Source organism: Dendrobates tinctorius, unplaced genomic scaffold, assembly GCF_039654945.1.
Source record: "Dendrobates tinctorius isolate UK_male_01 unplaced genomic scaffold, ASM3965494v1 ptg000022l, whole genome shotgun sequence".
Lineage (NCBI taxonomy): Eukaryota > Metazoa > Chordata > Amphibia > Anura > Dendrobatidae > Dendrobates > Dendrobates tinctorius.
Window position 1 is genome coordinate 94,927,955 of NW_027361690.1, and position 11,820 is coordinate 94,939,774.

At 46.9% G+C, this 11,820-nt stretch overlaps 1 long non-coding RNA gene across 1 annotated transcript; it reads right to left on the bottom strand.

Moving 5' to 3' along the window:
* Nucleotides 1–484: 484 nt before the first annotated feature.
* Nucleotides 485–11,097, bottom strand: LOC141083990 (uncharacterized). Its single transcript, XR_012230892.1, has 3 exons — nucleotides 10,976–11,097; nucleotides 10,735–10,885; nucleotides 485–1,273 (listed from the first exon to the last, which is right to left on the bottom strand). It is a non-coding gene; the product is annotated as an uncharacterized lncRNA (long non-coding RNA).
* Nucleotides 11,098–11,820: the final 723 nt, after the last annotated feature.

Genomic DNA, 11,820 nt, shown 5'->3' on the forward strand with positions numbered 1-11,820 from the left:
AGGTCTGCACTTGAGACCGAAACGTCGCCACATGGGCTATTAAAAAGCACTTTTTTCTAAAATTTCTTATGGTGTGCTGCCTCTATCTTTTTTGATTTTCTATATCTATCTATAGATAGATATATCGATAGATAGGTAGATAGATAGGTAGAAAAAAATCTGCGTTATGCCGGGGTCACACTTGCAAGAAACTCGCACGAGTCTCACATCTCAATACCCGGCACTGCTGCTGACACTCGGACCAGAGCATTTAGCTGTACATTCAGTAAAAGAACCCTTATATATACCCCCTTATGTTAAAGTTGATAAAAAAGAACCAACATTTTTCAAAGATAACTTTATTTTAAACCCAATAAAAACATTGTGACAATCATTGTCATATTTTTTTCAATATGAACACTTTTTTTAACTTTTGGCCAAATAATTTAATTCTTTGACCACAGAACAAGAATGTTGCCTTGCTTCCAAGAAGTTGATTGGTCTCTTGGTGGTGAAGTGGGTCTTGTGGTGGCAATGTAAAACTCAGTGTAGCAGACTTAAACATCTTGGAACTGCTTGATGGTCTGCGACACTTGGCAGGAATCAACTGAACATTCAACATGTAAATGTATTATGCGCAATAACGATGGTGTGCACCCATTTTAATTTAAAAATTGATATTCCGGGCAATCCCCATAACTAATAAATGAATCAGTAGTGAAACTTGATGTCGGTGAGGGGGCCGGCCTTTGGGCGCTGTTTGACTCCGAATATTGTGGATACATGCTGGGATGTCTGGAGTATCTGTAGTCAGGTTCTTTTTTCGGGTGTACACTGTTAAATACCCCCCATCAAAATGTCATTCATAGGGGAAATTGGAGCATGATCCTCAAAACATGCTAGTGTTGTATACACAGTGCTCATAAAGATTGACTGCCTATCCGGTGGCATTGATCGAGCCTTGCTTGCAATTGTCAAGGCGAAAAAATCAAAATGATCCTCTGTAGCTGATTTTTTAATCAAATCAAGATTATCATTTGCCATCTTTGCTGTAGGATCTTTTTTCACTTTTTTTTTGGTGGGCTCTACTGCCACCGGAGAGGCAGCTCTTTCTCTGCTCGCTGTTAAATCTGCTTCTGCTGAAACAGTTGCAACAACAGCTGTAGAAGCAGATGTGCCAGCAGCAACAGAGGATGTTCCAGCAGCTGCAGAACATGTGGCACCAGATGCAGTAGAGGATGTTCCTGCTGCCTCTTCATCTTCAGTCCCAGGAGGACAAATGTTCCCTTCAGTGCTGTGTAAATAAAAGAAAACAAGTCTTCATTATTAGGGTATGTTTCCACGCTGCATAGGAGCAGCGCTTTGGATGTAGCGGAAAGCGTGCTCTGCCCAAAGCGCTGCCCCCTTTTTTTTTTTTACGCGCGGTGATACCGCATGTGTTCATTGAGTACATGCGGAATCACTGCATTCTATCCATAGACTGGGTTATTTATCTTGCGGAGACAGAGCGTCTATGCAAGATAAATTGACATGCTGCGGTCTATAAAGACGCGCCACATGTGCATATACGCGGGTGTGTCACCTGCGTCATTGTACGCATAGTGGAGATGGTATTTCATAAAATCCCATCCACAATGCGGTAACTAGAGTTGAGCGACTTTTGGTTTTTTAGGGTCGCGTTTCGTTTCGTGAAACCCGACTTTTCCAAAAGTCGGGTCGAGCAAGATCGTCCGATTATAGGGAAAAGTCGGGGTCGTCCCGAAACACGAAACCCAATGTAAGTCAATGGGGAATAAAAGTCGGCAGTGAGAGGAGGACAGGAAACACACCTACAGTGCCCATTTGAATGCCAAAAGCATCAATTCTTCTTACTTAAGCTTGTCAACCTTAATTAACTTCATAATACAAGTTACGCAATGAAAAATGGGGGTTATTTGGCTACAGACTGTGGGGGGGGAGGGCTGGCTCCAGGTTTTCATGTGCCCTGGGCGAAAGAGCGCCCCTTTAACACATACCACAACTCATCATGCTCCGATACGGCAGAGAAATAGCGGTATAGTACAATGAAAAATACCTCACTTTTTACATCTCATGACGAGGCCCATCTATTTCTCCATACAGAATCATTGGTCCCATATAATGTTTGAAACAGTATATGATGAGCTCCACATAATGCTACAGTATATGTTGGTCCCCATGGATGAAGCTCTACTGTCTTATGGGCCCAAATAATGCTCCAAACATAATGGGCCCCATTTCTAATGCTCTAGTGTATAATGGGCCCTGTAAATGCTGCTCCAGTGTCTGATGTCCACCTTTGGAATGTTCCAGTGTATGGTGGGCCCCATCTATCATTCTCAGACGGTGTTAGGCCCAGTATGGATTGCACGTGATTGCACAAAGGTTAGAAAGGGTACCGTATCCCCAGATAACATGTATGGATAGCGTACACATTCAAAATATATGTCTCAGGAGGCAGGCTCAGACGGTGTTAGGCCCAGTATGGATTGCACGTGATTGCACAAAGGTTAGAAAGGGTACCGTATCCCCGGATAACATGTATGGATAGCGTACACATTCAAAATATATGTCTCAGGAGGCAGGCTCAGACGGTGTTAGGCCCAGTATGGATTGCACGTGATTGCACAAAGGTTAGAAAGGGTACCGTATCCCCAGATAACATGTATGGATAGCGTACACATTCAAAATATATGTCTCAGGAGGCAGGCTCAGACGGTGTTAGGCCCAGTATGGATTGCACGTGATTGCACAAAGGTTAGAAAGGGTACCGTATCCCCGGATAACATGTATGGATAGCGTACACATTCAAAATATATGTCTCAGGAGGCAGGCTCAGACGGTGTTAGGCCCAGTATGGATTGCACGTGATTGCACAAAGGTTAGAAAGGGTACCGTATCCCCAGATAACATGTATGGATAGCGTACAGTACACATTCAAAATATATGTCTATACATCAGGAGGCAGGCTCAGACGGTGTTAGGCCCAGTATGGATTGCACGTGATTGCACAAAGGTTAGAAAGGGTACCGTATCCCCAGATAACATGTATGGATAGCGTACACATTCAAAATATATGTCTATACATCAGGAGGCAGGCTCAGACGGTGTTAGGCCCAGTATGGATTGCACGTGATTGCACAAAGGTTAGAAAGGGTACCGTATCCCCGGATAACATGTATGGATAGCGTACACATTCAAAATATATGTCTCAGGAGGCAGGCTCAGTCGGTGTTAGGCCCAGTATGGATTGCACGTGATTGCACAAAGGTTAGAAAGGGTACCGTATCCCCGGATAACATGTATGGATAGCGTACACATTCAAAATATATGTCTCAGGAGGCAGGCTCAGACGGTGTTAGGCCCAGTATGGATTGCACGTGATTGCACAAAGGTTAGAAAGGGTACCGTATCCCCGGATAACATGTATGGATAGCGTACACATTCAAAATATATGTCTATACATCAGGAGGCAGGCTCAGACGGTGTCAGGCACAGTATGGATTTGATGGCCCAGATTACACAGCGGAGGAGCAGGGAGAGGTAAAGATTGCAAATGCTGGGGCCCTGCCCAAGCAAGGGGGGCCCACTCGTGGGCGTTGGTACTGGCACTGGGCCCCTCATAGTACAGCGGTGTGTCTGACAGCGGGTGTGCACCACCACCGTCAGAGACACTTGATTGCACTATGAGGGACCCTGTGCCAGTGCCCGCGCCCAAGAGTCGGCCTACCCACCTGTCCAGGGCAACGGCACTCGCACGGTGTCGTGCGCTAGGTGGTGACCCCGGCCATGGGGGGGGGAGGCAGCACAGTTAGGGAGTTTTAGAAAGTGGCATATGTTGATGTTGGACATTCAGCTGATGCAAAAGGCGAAATAGGTGAAGTACCAGGAAGAGGTGGACCAAAGCAAGCCATTTTTCTGTCACCCTATGTGTCATCAGGGGAAGGTGGGACAAAATCCTTGGAAACCCATGCGTGGTTCATTTTAATGAAGGTTAGATCATCCACATTTTGGGTTGACAGACGGGTCCTTTTTTCTGTCAGGATTGATCCAGCTGCACTGAAGACTCTTTCCGATAGCACACTTGCAGCTGGGCAAGCGAGCTCCTGTAAGGCATATTGGGCCAATTCAGGCCAGGTGTCCAGTTTAGCGGCCCAATAGTCAAAGGGGAATGACCTGTGTGGGAGAACATCGATATGGGAGGAAAAGTAGTTTGTAACCATAGTTGACAACTGCTGTCTCCTGTCACTTTCCATCGATGCAGTATTACCAGTTGTGTGAGCGGTATCTGAAAAATCAGTCCACAACATTGTCATGAAACCCCTGTCTCCAACGCCACTTCTGCTGTGTGCACCACGAACACCTCTGCCAAGCTGCCCCCGGCCCGTAAGGCTCGTGTGAGAACCATCACCGCTGCTGTGTGCTGGGAATGCCTCAAGCAACCGATTTACCAGAGTTGCTTGTTTATTAGCCAATATTAGGTCAAGGTTCTCCTGTGGCATGATGTTTTGTAATTTGCCTTTATAGCGTGGATCCAGGATGCTGGCCAACCAGTAGTCGTCATCGTTCATCATTTTGGCAATGCGGGGGTCCCTTTTTAGGATCCGCAAGGCATAATCTGACATGTGGGCCAATGTTTCCGGTGTCAATGATGCACTGCGAGTGCTGGGTGGAGGAGCACTTTCTGGCAAATCCACATCCCTCCAGTCACGCACAAACCCTGTACCAGACCTTGCCACGCCAACATTTTCACTTGCCCCACGAGATGCATCCTCCTCCCCTAAGTAATCATCCCCATCATCATCCTCCTCCTCCTCTTCTTCCTCCACCTCGTCCAGGAGAGGTCCCTGAGCAGACAATGGCTGAATGTCATCAAGGATTCCCTCCTCCTCTTCCTCCTCATCAACATTGGCTGCAGACGCCTGCTCCTTAAGGTGCGTCAAAGTTTGCATGAGCAGACGCATAAGTGGGATGCTCATGCTTAGGATGGCGTCGTCTGCGCTTACCAGCCGTGTGCATTCCTCAAAACACTGAAGGACTTTACAAAGGTCTTTCAGCTTCGACCACTGCACACCTGTCAACTCCATGTCTGCTCTCAAAGTGCCTGGCCGTGTATCCTCCCACAAATGCATTATGGCCTGCCTCTGCTCGCACAGCCGCTCCACTATGTGCAGGGTGGAGTTCCACCTTGTTGCTATGTCGATAATGAGGCGGTGGTTGGGAAGGTGGAGCAATCGCTGCAGCTTCTGCATACGAACGGAGTGTACAGGCGACCGGCGGATGTGCGCGCACAGTCTTCGCACCTTCTGGAGCAGGGCTGTTAACTCCGGATAATTTTTGAGGAAGCACTGCACCACCAGGTTCAAGGTGTGAGCCAAGCAAGGTATGTGGCTGAGTTTTGAAAGGGCTATGGCTGCCACAAAATTACGGCCGTTATCACTAACTACCTTGCCTGCCTCAAGATGTACACTGCCCAGCCATGACTCAGTTTGTCGCTTCAAGTACTCGGCCAGCACCTCGGCGGTGTGTCTGTCGCCCAAACACATCATCTGCAACACAGCCTGCTGACGCTTTCCACTAGCTGCTCGATAGGGGGACACATCGTGTGCAACAGTGGCAGCTGCAGATGGAGTGCTCGTACGACTGCGCTCTGTGGACGAGCTTTCGCTTCTGGAGGAGGAGGAGGAGGAGGAGGGTCGAACGCCTACAGCCAACTGTTTCCTATACCGTGGGCTAGGCAGCACTGTCCCACCACCGCTGTCCCCTGTGGACCCTGCATCCACCACATTAACCCAGTGCGCAGTGATGGACACGTAACGGCCCTGGCCATGCCGACTGGACCATGCATCAGTTGTGAGGTGCACCTTTCCGCTCACTGACTGCTTGAGTGCATGGACAATGCGGTCTTTCACATGATGGTGGAGGGCTGGGATGGCTTTGCGAGAGAAGAAGTGGTGACTGGGTAGGTCATAGCGTGGTACTGCATAGGCCATGAGTTCGCGGAAAGCTGTGCTTTCCACCAACCGAAAGGGCATCATCTCAAACGAGATTAGTTTGGCAATGTGGGCGTTCAAACCCAGTGTACGCGGATGAGAGACTGAGTACTTTCTTGACCTACTCATAGTGTCTGGGAGGGTGAGCTGGACTTGAGAGCTGCATATGGTGGAAGTAGCGGTGGACAGAGCGGACTGAGAGAGGGTTGATGATGGTGATGGAGTTGGTGTTCTTTCTGATGGCCTAGAATCAGTCTTTCGTTGATATAACAGTGGGATTCCCTGACTGCTGTGGTCTTGCAACGACACCTCAACATTTACTGCTGTGCTAACCGGTGGGCTTACAGTGGGGGAAACAATGTAGCGTTGCTGACTACCTTCGTTGTGATCAGTTGCACATGTGGCACTTGAGGTTTGGTGTTGTGTCCACGCTTGCAAGTGCATGCTGGTTAAATGTCTAAGCATGCAACTGGTATTCAAATTTTTCAGATTTTTCCCTCGGCTAAAGGTCTTTGCGCACTTCTTACAGATAACCTTGGCCTGATCATGAGGATTTTGTTAAAAAAAGTGCCACACTGCACTCTTCCTACTTTGGCAGACATTTTGCGGCCTAGCACGCTGTGATCTTTTGACCCTCTGGACAAGCTGTCCAGCAACTCTTTTGATGTTTGGAACCTGTCTTTGGAGTGCTCCGGGCCTGCCAGATTACAGCTGTTGCGATGTCGATGTCTGCTGTGGATGCTCCTCATCTGAGCTATTGGAAGCAGCACCCTCTTCCCCCAATGGATGCCAATCTGGGTCAACAACTGGGTCATCCATCACCTCCTCTTCTATGTCATGTGCACCTTCCTCTGTGTCACTGTGTATGGTGGTATAGTGTGCGGGAAGGGGCACCTGAGTCTCATCAGGGTCAGAATCTGGCTCTGTACACTGCGAGGACAATGTAGTGCTCTGAGTGAATGTACCAGCAGAATGATCCATCAGCGGCTGTGCATCAGTGCACTCCATGTCAGATTCATCTTGGCCTGGGTAATTCACCATTTCACTTGATAATCCAGGCATGGTATGTGAAAACAGCTCCATGGAGTAATCAGTAGTATGGCCTGCGTCATCCTTCAATCTTGGTTGGGGTGAAGGACACAAGGAAAGGTGTGGTTCATGAACATGAGCCTCCAATGACGACTCAGTGCTTTTACTTTTTACAACTGAAGAAGAGGAGGCGATAGAGCTGGAGGCTGAGTCAGCAATGTAAGGCAAAACTTTTTCCTAATGCTCTGGCTTTAAAAGCGGTTTGCCAACTCCTAGAAAACTAAGCGTTCTAGGCCTTATGTAGCCAGACGATGACGCGGGGTCAGCACCTCCTGCATTCGGTCCTATTTTGCTCTTGCCACTACCATCAGATCCACCACCAACACCATCATTACCAGCTGCCAACCCCCGCCCAATTCCACGGCCTCTTCCACCAGCCTTCCTCATTTTTGGTAGAAATGTAGACAAAATCCAACAAACTATATAGTAATGTAAAACAAGGTACAAGGTGTCTATAGGACAGGGGAGATTTTGAATTTCTGCAGACACTTGTGGACACTGGACACTTTTGGATTGTGTGAGGCCCACTGATATCTGAGCGCTATGTGACAAGCTCGATGGCACAGCTGTGACCAAAGTGACTAGAGGATAAGGGAGATTTTGAATCTCTGCACACACTTTTGGACACTGGACACTTTTGGATTGTGTGAGGCCCAATGAATATCTGAGCGCTATGTGACAGGCTTGATGGCACAGCTGTGACAAAAGTGACTAGAGGATAAGGGAGATTTTGAATCTCTGCACACACTTTTGGACACTGGATGGACACTTTTGGATTGTGTGAGGCCCACTGATATCTGAGCGCTATGTGACAGGCTCGATGGCACAGCTGTGACCAAAGTGACTAGAGGATAAGGGAGATTTTGAATCTCTGCACACACTTTTGGACACTGGATGGACACTTTTGGATTGTGTGAGGCCCACTGATATCTGAGCGCTATGTGACAGGCTCGATGGCACAGCTGTGACCAAAGTGACTAGAGGATAAGGGAGATTTTGAATCTCTGCACACACTTTTGGACACTGGACACTTTTGGATTGTGTGAGGCCCAATGAATATCTGAGCGCTATGTGACAGGCTCGATGGCACAGCTGTGACAAAAGTGACTAGAGGATAAGGGAGATTTTGAATCTCTGCACACACTTTTGGACACTGGATGGACACTTTTGGATTGTGTGAGGCCCACTGATATCTGAGCGTTATGTGACAGGCTCGATGGCACAGCTGTGACCAAAGTGACTAGAGGATAAGGGAGATTTTGAATCTCTGCACACACTTTTGGACACTGGACACTTTTGGATTGTGTGAGGCCCAATGAATATCTGAGCGCTATGTGACAGGCTCGATGGCACAGCTGTGACAAAAGTGACTAGAGGATAAGGGAGATTTTGAATCTCTGCACACACTTTTGGACACTGGATGGACACTTTTGGATTGTGTGAGGCCCACTGATATCTGAGCGCTATGTGACAGGCTCGATGGCACAGCTGTGACCAAAGTGACTAGAGGATAAGGGAGATTTTGAATCTCTGCACACACTTTTGGACACTGGATGGACACTTTTGGATTGTGTGAGGCCCACTGATATCTGAGCGCTATGTGACAGGCTCGATGGCACAGCTGTGACCAAAGTGACTAGAGGATAAGGGAGATTTTGAATCTCTGCACACACTTTTGGACACTGGACACTTTTGGATTGTGTGAGGCCCAATGAATATCTGAGCGCTATGTGACAGGCTCGATGGCACAGCTGTGACAAAAGTAACTAGAGGATAAGGGAGATTTTGAATCTCTGCACACACTTTTGGACACTGGATGGACACTTTTGGATTGTGTGAGGCCCACTGATATCTGAGCGCTATGTGACAGGCTCGATGGCACAGCTGTGACCAAAGTGACTAGAGGATAAGGGAGATTTTGAATCTCTGCACACACTTTTGGACACTGGACACTTTTGGATTGTGTGAGGCCCACTGATATCTGAGCGCTATGTGACAGGCTCGATGGCACAGCTGTGACCAAAGTGACTAGAGGATAAGGGAGATTTTGAATCTCTGCACACACTTTTGGACACTGGATGGACACTTTTGGATTGTGTGAGGCCCACTGATATCTGAGCACTATGTGACAGGCTCGATGGCACAGCTGTGACCAAAGTGACTAGAGGATAAGGGAGATTTTGAATCTCTGCACACACTTTTGGACACTGGATGGACACTTTTGGATTGTGTGAGGCCCACTGATATCTGAGCGCTATGTGACAGGCTCGATGGCACAGCTGTGACCAAAGTGACTAGAGGATAAGGGAGATTTTGAATCTCTGCACACACTTTTGGACACTGGATGGACACTTTTGGATTGTGTGAGGCCCACTGATATCTGAGCGCTATGTGACAGGCTCGATGGCACAGCTGTGACCAAAGTGACTAGAGGATAAGGGAGATTTTGAATCTCTGCACACACTTTTGGACACTGGATGGACACTTTTGGATTGTGTGAGGCCCACTGATATCTGAGCGCTATGTGACAGGCTCGATGGCACAGCTGTGACCAAAGTGACTAGAGGATAAGGGAGATTTTGAATCTCTGCACACACTTTTGGACACTGGACACTTTTGGATTGTGTGAGGCCCAATGAATATCTGAGCGCTATGTGACAGGCTCGATGGCACAGCTGTGACAAAAGTGACTAGAGGATAAGGGAGATTGGATTGCTTTTAAAAAAGCAGTTTGCGGAGCAGTGGGTAAACAGCAATGCAGGAATGTCAGGAAGCCTTAGAAGGCAGCCCAACAACCAACACCACTGATACACCACTATATAGCCTCCCCTTGCACTGCACACACAGTGACTGGTGTGTTGTGCAGGCCAAATTGCTAGCAGCAGAAGCAGTTTTTTTGTCTTCTCAGCAGGACAAAAAAAAAAAATTGGGATTGCTTTTAAAAAAGCAGTTTGCGGAGCAGTGGGTAAACAGCAATGCAGGAATGTCAGGAAGCCTTAGAAGGCAGCCCAACAACCAACACCACTGATACACCACTATATAGCCTCCCCTTGCACTGCACACACAGTGACTGGTGTGTTGTGCAGGCCAAATCGCTAGCAGCAGAAGCAGTTTTTTTGTCTTCTTCCCTGCCTAACGCTCTTCCTACAGAATCAGCAGCAACCTCTCCCTTTACTAAGATCGGCAGAAATAAGATGGCGGATCGGCATGCACGCCCTTTTATACCCCCTGTGACGCCCACCAAAGCAAGCCAATCACTTGCATGCCCTTCTGAAAGATGGTGGTGACCCGTGCCTATGTCATCACGTTGCCCACAGTGTCCGTGGATCCTGATTGGCTGAAAAAGAGCGCAAAACAAACTTTTGAAACGCGACTTTGGCGCGTAAGTCGCCGACCTCGTGGCCGACCTCATCCTAGGGTCGGGTTTCGTTTCATGAAACCCGACTTTGCCAAAAGTCGGCGACTTTTGAATTTTTTCGACTCGTTTCGCTCAACTCTAGCGGTAACATCTGGACGCTGCGGATTGAACGCTGTGGCTGTACGCAGCATCCAATCCGCAGCAAATCCTGATGTATTACGCCACTTGGAAACATACCCTTAAGGCTATATATATATATCTTTAATTACTAATCTCTCACTATTTTGAAAAACTTACCTCCGCAATGTCCTGCTTGTCAAAAGAAATTGCATCTCTTCAAACAAAGGGAAATGTTTCTTCTGCGGCGAGGAGCCACTCTTACTGCAACTGGTGATGAATTTGTGGAACCTGTCCCTGACGGACCGCCACCTCTGTTTAATATCTTTTGCTAAAAAAAAACCAAACAACCCACTATTATCAATCTCAGTCCATTTTTAAAATAATATAATATTAATTGTTAAATAATGGTTATAATTACCAATTTGCATCTGCTTTGAATTTGGGCATGCATCCCATTCAGGATATAAGTCCAACAAATGTCCTACTTATCCTAATAGGACTCTGACGCTGGGTCCCAGATAGCTGGAAAATCCCATACCTACAATGTATACAATAATGTCATTAGATACGATATTCAAGACACAAATAATATAAAAAAAGGGAAAAAATATATACGGTATATCTATCTATCTATCTATCACAGAGATATGGCACACAAAATACTTAAGTTACATTTCCCACATGTTTTTTTTGTTAGGAAGTTATAGCGATTTCTCATTTTTATAACACCATTTATTTTTAGGGACCACATCACATTTGAAGTGACTTTGAGGGGTCTATATGACAGAAAATACCCAAAAGTGACACCATTATAAAAACTGCACCCCTCAAGGTGCTCAAAACCACAATCAAGAAGTTTATTAACCCTTCAGGTGCTTCTCAAGAATTTTTGTAATGTTTAAAAAAATGAACATTTAACTTTTTAGACAAAAAATATCACATCAGATCCAATTAGTTATATTTTACCAAGGGTAACAGGAGAAATTGGACCCCAAAAGTTGTTTAACAATTTGTCCTGAGTGCGCTTATACCCCATATGTGGGGGGTAAATCACTGTTTGGGCGCACATCAGAGCTCGGAAGGGAAGGAGCACCGTTTGAATGTTAAACGCAAAATTGACATCAGACGCCATGTCGCGTTTGGAGAGCCCCTGATGTGCCTAAACAGTGGAAACCCCCCAATTCTTACTCAAACCCTAACCCCAACACACACCAAACCCTAATCCAAACCCTAACCCTAATCCAAACCCTTCACCACCCTGAT